General features: G+C 45.1%; 1 long non-coding RNA gene across 1 annotated transcript in view; it reads right to left on the reverse strand.

Moving 5' to 3' along the window:
* Positions 1 to 12500, reverse strand: part of LOC143040159 (uncharacterized) — a 386861-nt gene that overhangs the window by 238034 nt on the left and 136327 nt on the right. The window contains exon 2 of the long non-coding RNA XR_012967688.1: positions 9898 to 9944. This is a non-coding gene — a long non-coding RNA (uncharacterized LOC143040159). The remainder of the gene's footprint in view (positions 1 to 9897; positions 9945 to 12500) is intronic.

Genomic DNA, 12500 nt, shown 5'->3' on the forward strand with positions numbered 1-12500 from the left:
TTTTTTTTTTTTTTTTTTTTTTGTAAATAAGAGTCATTGGCAATATCGTCATTAGGTCAATAGATGCCCACCATGTGTCGGATCCCTGTTGGAGGGGATTCACCCGTGAAAAGAAGTAGAGTCTTTTTCGATCCAAAGTATATCTTTGGGTTTGTTGAGTTACGACATGAATGGGCCTCTGACGACCTCGTAGTCCCATCGTATCGTAAATTTACGACCTACATCGCAGTAGACGGTAGCCGCAGAAGTGAAGCTAATTTTGTACATCATTAGTCTCATTGTAGATGTACAAATGGCTGACATGTCATGTAAGTACATTTAAAAGATGAATTGCGATTACGGAGGGAAAGTATGAGAATGAAAAGTTATTGAACGCAAGTTGACAAGAAAAAAAGAAAATTGAAGATGGGTTGATTTGAACTGTAGGAAATATATTAAGAAAACCGATTGATTTACGTTAGAATTGTCTCTCTGCTATTTTCAAAACCCATCAACATCCTCACATCTATCTAAAAGTACAGCCCCGAGGGGCCGGCACTCGGTGCCCGGAAGCAGAAATACCTTTATACTAGGTTTAACTGTTTCCTCCACGTTTTCACAAAAAGGGAGCTGACAACCGGTGACTGATCCTTCACCCTGATCAGGAGATCAGGGCGAGTAGATAAGGTTCAAATGAAGGATTGAACGTTATGTTATTATATTAATGTGATTGACAAGCATTACCTTAAAAAAAGGAAAAACGTAATCACCTACATCAGGAATACAGATAATCATACATACATACATACATACATACATATACCAAAGGTTTTTTTTCCCTTACCCGGGGGGTAGCCAAAAAGATAAAGGCATGGAAACCACTCCTACCCATTCCATTTCCTATATATTGCACTCTCCCTCCACCCTCCTCCCTCCCTCTTATCTTGGCACCTCAAAATATAGAAAAAAATACAATCAACGAAGTGATGGAATGAATTTACGTGATAAAGATAGTGTTGGAACATCGACTTCATCAGAGACAGAGGGGAAGGCTGAGTTTGGAAGAGGAAGAGGAAGAGGAATAAGAAAGAAAAAGAAGAAAAAAGAAGATAAAGTGGGAGAGGAAGAAGAGGAGGAAGAAGAGGAAGAAAAAGAAAAGTGGATGAAGAGGAAGAGGAAGAGGAAGAAGGGGAAGAAGAAGAATAAGAAGAGGAAAAAAGAAGAAAGAATAGGAATAGGTAGAAAAGCAAAAGGAAAAAGAAGAAAAAGAGGAAGAAGAGGAAGAAAAAGAATAGAAAAGAGAAGGAGAAGGAGAAGGAGACGAAGAAGTAAAGATAGATTGAGGGGAGGTAGTTAGAGCGGCAAGGGGAAGCTAAGAGGAGGAACTAGAAAGAGAAAAAAAAATCATAAAGAGCAGGACAAAAAAGGGAAACAAGGAAATATAAAGAGAGTTACAGGAAAGAGGTGACTATGGTATAAAGAGGAATAAAGAGAGGTACAATGAAGGCATGTGGATACCAAAATCCAACTGTGTGTGTGTGTGTGTGTGTGTGTGTGTGTGTGTGTGTGTGTGTGTGTGTGTGTGTGTGTGTGTGTGTGTGTGTGTGTGTGTGTGTTTGTGTTTGTGTTTGTGTGTGTGTGTGTGTGTGTTTATGCAACACGATCGCCACCCTAGAAAAATTCTACCCCAGATCAACGTGATTGATTTGATCAAAATGAGAATATTTGTATCAATCTTAGGATCTCAACTTGCGCCTAAAGAATCTTCTATCCTCTTGCTCACAGCTACAGCTGAATAAAACCCCTCGTCTCTTAGCCAGAGCAAAATACATCAAGGGCGTCCCAGTGGCGGGCGTGAGAACCGTGAATGAACAAGGATCTTCTCTCCTAGTACGAGTCTCTCTCTCTCACGCAAAATTGCGAAAACGCCTCACGGCCGCTGAACGAAATTCACAGATTTAAAGTGAAGGAAATTAAGATGCATTAGGCCGGTGAGCGATGCGCAAAGCGACAGATAATGTTATGATCATTGTGGGAAGAGACGAAGGCTGGCGGAAACTGTGACAGAATCTGGCGCGTTTAAAGAGGCGGAGGAGGAAGATCATCGCAAATGAAATGGATACGCTGGCACCGTGGGGGGCGGGGGGGGGGGGGAGCGCTCAGGGAAAAAGAAAAATGAAAACCAGACGAAGGTACGAGAAAAGTATAAATATAAATGATAATCATGAAAATCCCTGTTACACTGAAAAAAAAATTGAGTACCGATAGACGGTTTCATTCAGCTTTTAGAAACCTCACACTTCAAGTCTGAGGGAGCTAAATTATCAGTTTAGTCTTTCGGTTGAATAACGTACATTAAGTATTTTGTTTTAGGTAACGCCAAAAGACTTTAAACTAAGTGGAACCACTGGGTTTGAAAGAGTTAAGTTAATTAGAGATTCATACATATATGAATAGGAAGAACAGGAGGAGAAGTAATAATAGGAGGAACAGGAGGAGGAACAGGAGGAGGAGCTGTAGGAAGAAGAGCAGAAGAAGTGATGATAGGAGGAGAAGGGGTATTAGGAAGAAGAACAGGAGATGAAGTAATAATAGGAAGAGCAGGAGGAAGAGCAGGAGGAGGAGGAGGAGGAGGAGGAATAGGAGGAGCAGCAGGAGGATTAGTAGGAGTAGGAGTTGTAATAAGAGGAGCTGGAATAGGAGTTGTGGGAAGCAGAGCAGGAGGAGGTGTAGTAGGAAGAAGTGCAGGAGGAGGTGTAGTAGGAAGAAGAGCAGGAGGAGGTATAGTAGGAAGAAGAGCAGGAGGAGGTGTAGTAGGAAGAAGAGCAGGAGGAGGTGTAGTAGGAAGAAGAGCAGGAGGAGGTGTAGTAGGAAGAAGAGCAGGAGGAGGTGTAGTAGGAAGAAGAGCAGGAGGAGGTGTAGTAGGAAGAAGAGCAGGAGGAGGTGTAGTAGGAAGAAGAGCAGGAGGAGGTGTAGTAGGAAGAAGAGCAGGAGGAGGTGTAGTAGGAAGAAGGGCAGGGGGAGGTGTAGTAGGAAGAAGGGCAGGAGGAGGTGTAGTAGGAAGAAGGGCAGGAGGAGGTGTAGTAGGAAGAAGGGCAGGAGGAGGTGTAGTAGGAAGAAGGGCAGGAGGAGGTGTAGTAGGAAGAAGGGCAGGAGGAGGTGTAGTAGGAAGAAGGGCAGGAGGAGGTGTAGTAGGAAGAAGAGCAGGAGGTGTAGAAGGAAGAATAGCAGGAGGAGGTGTAGTAGGAAGAAGAGCAGGAGGAGGTGTAGTAGGAAGAAGGGCAGGAGGAGGTGTAGTAGGAAGAAGAGCAGGAGGTGTAGAAGGAAGAATAGCAGGAGGAGGTGTAGTAGGAAGAAGAGCAGGAGGAGGTGTAGTAGGAAGAGCAGAAGGAGGAGTGTAGGAAGAAGGGAAGGAGTGGTGTAAGAAGAGGAGGAGGAGGAGGAGGAGGAGGAGGAGGAGGAGGAGGAGGAGAAAGAGGAGGAGGAGAAAGAGGAGGAGGAGAAAGAGGAGGAGGAGAAAGAGGAGGAGGAGAAAGAGGAGGAGGAGAAAGAGGAGGAGGAGAAAGAGGGGGAGGAGGAGAAAGAGGGGGAGGAGGAGAAAGAGGGGGAGGAGGAGAAAGAGGAGGAGGAGGAGAAAGAGGAGGAGGAGGAGAAAGAGGGGGAGGAGGAGAAAGAGGAGGAGGAGGAGAAAGAGGAGGAGGAGAAAGAGGAGGAGGAGAAAGAGGAGCAGCAAAATCAGAATAGTGTTATTATGAACGAAAAAAAAATGATATTGATGATATTGAATTTTTTGGGTTAGAATCTATTCAGTTTTACTTAGTTCTATCTGGGCATCCCTAAATGGATCGCTCTATAAGTTAGAGGAAGTATTTGCCGGTGGGGAGATAAAGAAATAATAATATCTTATTTATTTATCTATATTTTTACTTATCATATATGTCTTATATATGATTATACCATTGTATATCATTGTATATTTTATATACATTTTCATATATTTCATTATATATCATGATGCCATTTGTATTTATATTCATCTACACGCGCACACACACACACACACACACACACACACACACACACACACACACACACACACACACACACAATTATATATATATATATATATATATGTTATTATCTAAACTAATAATCATACATAGATTCAAGAAACGTTCTTCAAATGACTAATGAAAACGTTTGGCATATATTATAGTACAGGCACTACGCTTGGATGATGACACACTATTCATATTAATGGTCAGACAATTATAGTTATGTCAAAGGTATTTTAACTAATACCATTAAATAAGTACACTCATGCACCTTTAACTGGACGCAGTTGTTTAATAATCATTTACAATTATGATATTCTCAGTTATCTTATTATTGCTTTATGACCTCTTTTGTGCTTTTGATATCAACTAAATTTTCTCTAGACAATTTTCTAGGATATGTGGTATGTTAACAGGGTCAATATCAATGAAAACCCTTCAGTGAAAAATACTGAACAAATAACTAAACAAATACCGAAGCCGTATGAATCCCTAAAAAGGCCAGTGACACGGTCAAACTGTTGGTCAAACCTGGTTTGTCAAACAAGTGTTTGAAGTGATGTTTGACCGTGTGAATCAGGTATTTGGTTGTCAAACATGCTTGACAAACGTGTTTGACAACCAAAAACCCCATTCACATGGTCAAACATAGCCTCAAACACTCGTTTGACCAAAAGTTTGACCGTGCAAATGGGATACTTGGTTTTCAAACATGTTTGACAACCAAGTACCCCATTCACACGGTCAAACACGGCTTCAAACACGTTTGACAAACCGTTTGACCGTGTCAATAGCCCAAAAGTGAATGCACATCACCCTCGAACACGGCAGCTGGATGGAAAGACCCGAACTCCACCGGACACGCCGCGCTCGTAGTAAACAACTGCTCGCACCGCACATAAATAACAGGGGAACGTAAATAACGAGGCTCGAGGCGCGTAAATAACTAGACGAACCGTTCATAAATAACACACCGCCATTTGCCCGCGCGCACTCGGGGGGAGAAACTGAGAGGGAAAGCTGCCAATGAGTTGCTCTGGAAACGGCTCCAGCAGGAGAGGCGGTTCCAGCAGCAGGTTCCAGCACCTGCAGGAGCCACAGACAGCTACAAGAACATAAGAATGAAGGAGACTTCAAGAGACCATAAGGCCTATACTAGGCATTTCCATATCCATCACCACCTATCAAGAGGCATCAACAGGAGAGGCAGTTCCAGTAGTAGCTAGACCACCTACATCAGGCACCTTACTGTGAGGACATACAGTAAGAATGAAGGAGACTGAAAGAGACCATAAGGCCTACAGTAGCCAGTTTCATGTGCATTACCACCTACCAACCCACCCATAAAGTTTTTTAATCTTCTCTTAAAACAACCGATAGTTTCAGCGCTCACTACATGATTATTAAGTCTATTCCACTAGTTAACCACTCTGTTGGTAAACCAATTTTTGCCTGTTTCCTTAAATCTAAAACCGTCAAGTTTAAAACCATAACTACGAGTCCTGCCCTGCTGTCTTAATATGATGACCTTGTCTACATCACCCGTGTTAAAGCCCTTGACCCATTTTAATATCTCAATTCGATCATCCCGCCGGGTAGCAGACAAGGAATCACACACACACACGCACACGCACAAAAAAAAAAAAAAAAATGAGTGAAGGAGTACACCTGCATCAACTATTCATGAATCATTACTAGTCCTTGCGCTCGAAGGAGTCCGTTTGGGGTGTGGCATACGTCGTGAGCCATCTTACCAAATCAACCTTAATGCCTGCCTCTCTCTTTATTTCCTATCTATGTGCTGTACAGTGCAATTGTACAGGGTGGCTAAATGAAACGAATTTGAGTTAAATATTCAAATTAATTAGCACAGCAAAGACAAGCGTGCGTACGCAACACAAGCGGAATTAAGACTGACTCCGACGCCAAGCGACGTCAAGAAGCTCCGACTTGGGGGGGACATATACGCTTAAATGAACACTTGGTTCTCACAATAATATATAAAATATATAATAATAAATAAACAATATTACAAATACGTATGTACAACACACAAAGAATATTCTATGCCACACACACAATGAGTATCCCCTTTTGGGATTATAACAATGATTTGAATAGATTCTATAACGCGTGGCAACAGCGCTCACTCCCTCCCCATGTTGCCAAGCCGATGTGTCACTGGGTGATAGGTGACTGATAAAGAATTGGTGGTCGAATTGGGAACGTCTCACTCGGGAGAATTCCCGCTAATGCCCCACCCTGAACGGACTCCATACAGCAAAAGGACTATATCACAAACACCTAAGAAAAAAAAAAAAAAAAAAAAATTGCATACAAAACATCGGAGGTAGACAGAGTTCGATAAACGTTTAAGCAACGTATTATTATGGATATCAGTGCTTTATTTAATTGCATATCTATTTATGCATCTATTTTTCTCTGCAACGGAATTCGCTTTTGGTATGTAATCAACTGTAGTCCAGTGTAAACACGCAACAGCATCGCCACAGCAAGAACAAGATTTTAGCCATTTATTACATTGTTATAGGCAACAACTCTCACAACAACAGTAATGGCATTCGTCAAAAAACACTTGTAACCACGAGTTTAACAGCAGCAACAAAAATTAAAACAGTTTCTGCAACACTAACAGAGTCCCCCTGAAAAAACAACAACCTGAAAAATAAAGTTCCAGCACAGCCTGGAATGACAAGTACAGCAGAAGAAGAAACAAATATTTGCAGCACAATTAGCTACAACTTCAAACACCTCTGAAAGAAGAAGAAAAAATCTTCGCCCAGTAATATGGCAACAACGATGCTGAGAGTGAGGGTTGCCATCAATTTTTTTTTTCGATCTAGTTATGGACCAAAAGGTCTCCTGTCGGCATGCTCCTCCTTTGTAATCCTTTGTAATCAAAGGAGAATAAAATCATTTAATGTCAGTTGGAACAAAATTTATAAAGGCATAGTCGTACCGAAAAGGATAACTAGGAAAGCCTTAACTCGTTTAGCTGAACAAAACTGCGTTAACCAGAAATAAATCTTCAAAGTTCATCCCTTCACTGCGATGAGGTTCTTCAGAGTTCTAACTGAAGCCAATAAGGTGATCATCGCTTTGGTGGTGGAGTAGGTTGGGTTGCCACTCAGGTGACAGGAACACACGGAGAGCTCTCTCACCCCCCAACTTTCCTCTGGCCCCCTCCTCCCCGCGCTACAAACCATTCGAACAGTGCTGGAGGAAGAAAATATCCATTTTTCGATATATGCGTTTCTTTTCTGTGTCGGCAGCCAATTGCACGCAAGCAACGCTATTCGACACGGTCGGTCCGATAGCACGTGCATGTAAAACTCGAACCATTTACAGAATAAAACTTCCGAGGCCGGGGCCCGGGGGTCCCGTGGGGCGGGGGGGGGGGGTATGGGCTGGGGGGTATGGGCTGGGGGAGCATGGACCGTGGGGGGGGGTGTGGGCCGTGGGGGGGCGTGGGCCGTGGGGGGGCGTGGGCCGTGGGGGGGCGTGGGCCGTGGGGGGGCGTGGGCCGTGGGGGGGCGTGGGCCGTGGGGGGGCGTGGGCCGTGGGCCGTGGGCCGTGGGCCGTGGGCCGTGGGCCGTGGGCCGTGGGCCGTGGGCCGTGGGCCGTGGGCCGTGGGCCGTGGGCCGTGGGCCGTGGGCCGTGGGCCGTGGGCCGTGGGCCGTGGGCCGTGGGCCGTGGGCCGTGGGCCGTGGGCCGGGGTGTGTGTGGGGGGGGGGGGCGTGGGCCGGGGTGTGTGTGGGCCGGGGGGTATGGGCCGGGGGGGCGTGGGCCGGGGGGGCGTGGGCCGGGGGGGGCGTGGGCCGGGGGGGCGTGGGCCGGGGGGGGCGTGGGCCGGGGGGGGCGTGGGCCGGGGGGGCGTGGGCCGGGGGGGCATGGGCCGGGGGTGTGTGGGCCGGGGGGGGTATGGACCGAGGGATGTAGGCCGCGGGACAAGGAATTAAACCTCAACATCAACCACAAAATGGCACCCGAGAATGACCTCATCACGCAGTCGTCCTTGAGACGAGTGCCATCCAGTCAGATGCCACACCCTGAAGTCTGGACCCTTCCCCCGCTCCCATTTGGACCCCCTTTCGCCTTTGGACCCCTCCTCTCGCGTTTGGACCCGAACGAACGTGCATGGAAAGCCGGACAAAGTCATTTGGAGGCTGCGTGTCCCAATCTCAGGCTGGCTGGTCGCGATACCTGTCAGACTCAATGTCCTTCCACACAAGTTCCACTGGCAGCAGTAGAGCTAGTTGGGCACTACGACCAGGAGACTTTGGTTGTTGTAGCTGTGGTGGTAGTTGTCGTTGCACTAGTGGCGGTAGTCGTGGTGGTGGTAGTCGTGATGGTGGTAGCAGGAGTAGTGGTAGTCGTGGTAGTAATAGCGGTTGTAGTAGCGGTTGTAGTAGCGGTAGTAATAGCAGTTGTAATAGCGGTTGTAATAGCGGTTGTAGTAGCGGTAGTAACAGTAGTATTGGTAGTAAGTGGTAACAATAATGGTAGCAACAGTGGTAGCAGTAGCAACAGTAGTTGTAGTAGTATAGTAGTAGTATCAGTAGTGATAGTAGTAGTAGTAATAGTGTTATAGTAGTAGTAATATTATTAGTTATAGTAGTAGTAATAATAGTAGTAGGAGGAACAGAAGGAAGAGGAGGGGGAGGAGGAGGAGTAATACCAGTAGTGGTGGTGGTGGTGGTGGTAGTAGTAGTAGTAGTAGTAGTAGTGGTGGTGGTGGTGGTGGTGGTGGTGGTGGTGGGTGGTGGTGGTGGTGGTGGTGGTGGTGTGGTGGTGGTGGTGGTGGTGGTGGTGGTGGTAGTGGTGGTGGTGATGGTGGGGGTGGTGGTGGTGGTGGTGGTGGTGTGGTGGTGGTGGTGGTGGTGGTGGTGAAGGTGGTAGTGGTGGTGGTGGTGGTAGTAGTAGTAGTAGTAGTAGTAGTAGTAGTTGTAGTAAAAGAGTTGGTGGTGGTGATAGTGGTGGCGGTAGTAGTGGTAGTAGCGTTGATAGTGGTGGCAGAGGTGGTGGTGTTGGTTGTAATTTCATCAGGCTCGACCCGGCAGCCATGACAACAGCTGAAGTCCTGAAATGTTCCATCGAGCTGGAAGCCAGGCACCCTGGATGTCGCGGCGCTGAGTAGGTCTTCTTTTGCCTAATGCCACGCAATTTCATTCGGCCAAGGGTCAGGTTCTTGAGGGCCTCGGTCGCCTGGGACCCTGTTTCAGGTCGGGGTCCTGCCTTGAGTCGAATAAAATTGCATGGCGTTCACCAAACAAAATAAACAAGTGCCCTGGAGTTCAACAGTTGGGGATTTGTTTCTAAGATAAGGTGAGGAGCCTATTACGCCAGGAGGCGCTGAGTAGCCGCGGATAAAGCCGTCACATTTGCCCTATTATGAGCTTCAGGGACTGTTGGGGGCTGGTAACAGTTATTGCTGGGAATCAGAGAGAAATGAGGGATTCGAACCCAGAAACTAAGCCAACGTGAGACCAGCACGCTTCTAGTGTTTAAGTGAAAACATTATTTTACCTTATCCCGACAATTCTTGCAAGATGTGTTGCATATGAGAAGGCGGCAAAACAGCTACAGAACAAGACACAAGCAGAAAGCGTCATCTCCTAAGACAGACATACACTGGCATAACAAACACAACCTTGAGAACTCGCATACGAATCGTAACAGTAACTTAAACCACAAATCTGTTTTTCTAGAAACTTAAATTAATCTGCCAGACCAAGCTTCTGTTGTACATGTACATGTTCACAGCCTAAATTTCTATTTTCTAGCATAATTTTGATTTTTCACTACATTTTTATAATCCAAAAAAGGGACCTAGTTTTCTTACTTTTGACCTATGTTGAAGAAGCAAGACCATCTGAAGTGGTTGCATTTCTGAAAAAAAAATATATATATGTTAATGATAATAGTAATAATAATGAAATAAACAAGCAAATAGATTAATAAATAGGCAAATGAAAAGATAAATAAACAAACAAAAATAAATAAATAATTGAATAAACGAATGAATAGATAAATAAGTAAAATATGTGTTGTATTTCTTGTCACAGAATCTACAAGTCGGTCACTCAGCTCCCGAGGTCGTGTGACGAGCAAAAGCCGAAGTTCCTCCTTCCTTTGATCCCTTCAGTCGCCAATCCTTCCCTCCGGGCGACTTCGGGAATTTCGTCTTTTCCCGAAGTAACGTCTATGAAAGCTTCTGATCTCCAAATAAGAACATAAGATTGAAGGAGACTGCAAGAGACCCTAAGGCCTACACTAGGCAATTCCATGTCCATTAACAACTATCATTCATATCCATAAAGTTATCTAATCTTCTCTCAAGTCTATTCCATTCGTTAACCACTCTGTTGGTAAACCAGATCTTGCCTATTTCCTTCTTAAACCCAAATTTGTCCAATTTGAAACAACCATTACTACGAGCTATGCCCTGCTGTCTTAATATAATGACATTGTCTGCATCGCCCTTGTTAAAGTCCTTGACCTAATGCTGGAGGGAAGTCAACGGCCGTCTTAAGTCGATCTTATAAACCCAAGACTTTCAGAATCCAGTCGTTGGCAGACGGGATGTGCGTCAAGATGTCAACTCTGTCTCCACCGATGCACTTAATGTCTCTCAATATCTCGCATTCAGTATATCTCATCTCTGAGACTCCAAAAGCTGAGACACATATTAAAGACGTTTGGTTTTCATTGAAGAAGTTTCAGGGCTTAATCATGGATATATATTATTCTCTGAAGCCTTCCAAATCTCTCTTATTAAGTTATTTCTCCAGCCGTGTAGTAAATGAGTGGAATAAACTTTCTGCAGAGGCAGTGCAATGTAATACAATTCAAAGCTTTAAGATTCGTTTTAATAAGCACCTAAGCAACATGCTGTAATGACTGCCATTTGTTTTGCTTCATTTATCTATTAATATTTATTCATTATTATTAATTATCATTATTTATCTGTTTATTCTCTAATATTCATTTATCTATTATTTTTTATTAATATTATTTATATCTTTATCTATTATCTATTATTTTTTATTAATATTATTTATATCTTTATCTATTATTATCTATTATTTATCTGTTTATTATCATTATCTATTTATCTATTTACTTTATTTTTGTATCCGACCTAGTTATGGACCAAAAGGTCTCCTGTAGTCATGCTCTTCCACTCATTGGGAAGTGAGAAACCCGAGGTAGGGCAAAGCCATGTCAGTTGCGGCAAGGAGCTTTTTTCAGGCCGACGTTGGGTTGCCTCCACGCCTGGCTAGGGCTGTCAGAAACCAACGCAGCAAGCCCGCAGTGGGTCCCAGGAATCGAGCTCACGACCATCTGCTCATGAGTTTAAGTTCACTCACACACCAGTGCCAGTCCTCACGGCCTCTCCGGGCAAGCTTCCATGCAGACGCCCTCCCTTCCCACTCCAAACAGCTCTGGACAAGTTCGATTAGCTTGCGCCAGCCATGGATTCTGTGGACGTTCCCTTCGTCTCCTCTTCCATCGAAGGTTGTCTCTTGTGGAGACAACATCAGGGAAACATGCCACATGCCCATGTACAATAAGAGTATAGAATAGGGAAAAGAAGAAGAAATAAGGACATACATACATACATATACCAAAGGCTTTTTCCCCCTCATAAGGGAGGTAGCCACAAAACAAAGGCATAAAAACCACTCCCACCTATTCCATCCCTATTCCACTCCACAAGGAGGATAAAAAAAAAAAAGAGTTGAAGAAGAAAAAAAAAAAAAGCGGCGAAACTTAAGATGAAAAACTGTGAGGAAGGAGAATGGAGAAAGAAGCAAAGCAAACTTATGGAGTCTTCACAAAAGGACGAATATATACGAAAGGCGAGGAAAAACGAGGAAGAGAGTTTTGAGATGAGGGAGAGAGAGGGGAAAAACGAACGAGATGGAAAGGTAGGGGGAGGGGACGTGGAGTGAGAATGAAAAAGAAAAAAACGACGAAAAAAGGAGAAAGATTTAGAAGAAGTTGAGAATGAGAAGGAACAGACCAGGAGCAAAGTGAGACAAAACAGGAGATAGGAAGGAGAAGGAGCATGAAGAGGGAGAGAAGAGGGAGGAAGAGGAGAGAGAGAAGAGGAGGGGAGCGAGGAGGGAGAGAAGAGGAGGGGAGCGAGGAGGGAGAGAAGAGGAGGGGAGCGAGGAGGGAGAGAAGAGGAGGGGAGCGAGGAGGGAGAGAAGAGGAGGGGAGCGAGGAGGGAGAGAAGAGGAGGGGAGCGAGGAGGGAGAGAAGAGAGGAGGGGAGCGAGGAGGGAGAGAAGAGGAGGGGAGCGAGGAGGGAGAGAAGAGGAGGGGAGCGAGGAGGGAGAGAAGAGGAGGGGAGCGAGGAGGGAGAGAAGAGGAGGGGAGCGAGGAGGGAGAGAAGAGGAGGGGAGCGAGGAGGGAGAGAAGAGGAGGGGAGCGAGGAGGG

The sequence above is a fragment of the Oratosquilla oratoria genome, chromosome 28, assembly GCF_046742065.1.
Source record: "Oratosquilla oratoria isolate Oo_2021 chromosome 28, ASM4674206v1, whole genome shotgun sequence".
NCBI classification, from domain to species: Eukaryota; Metazoa; Arthropoda; class Malacostraca; order Stomatopoda; family Squillidae; genus Oratosquilla; species Oratosquilla oratoria.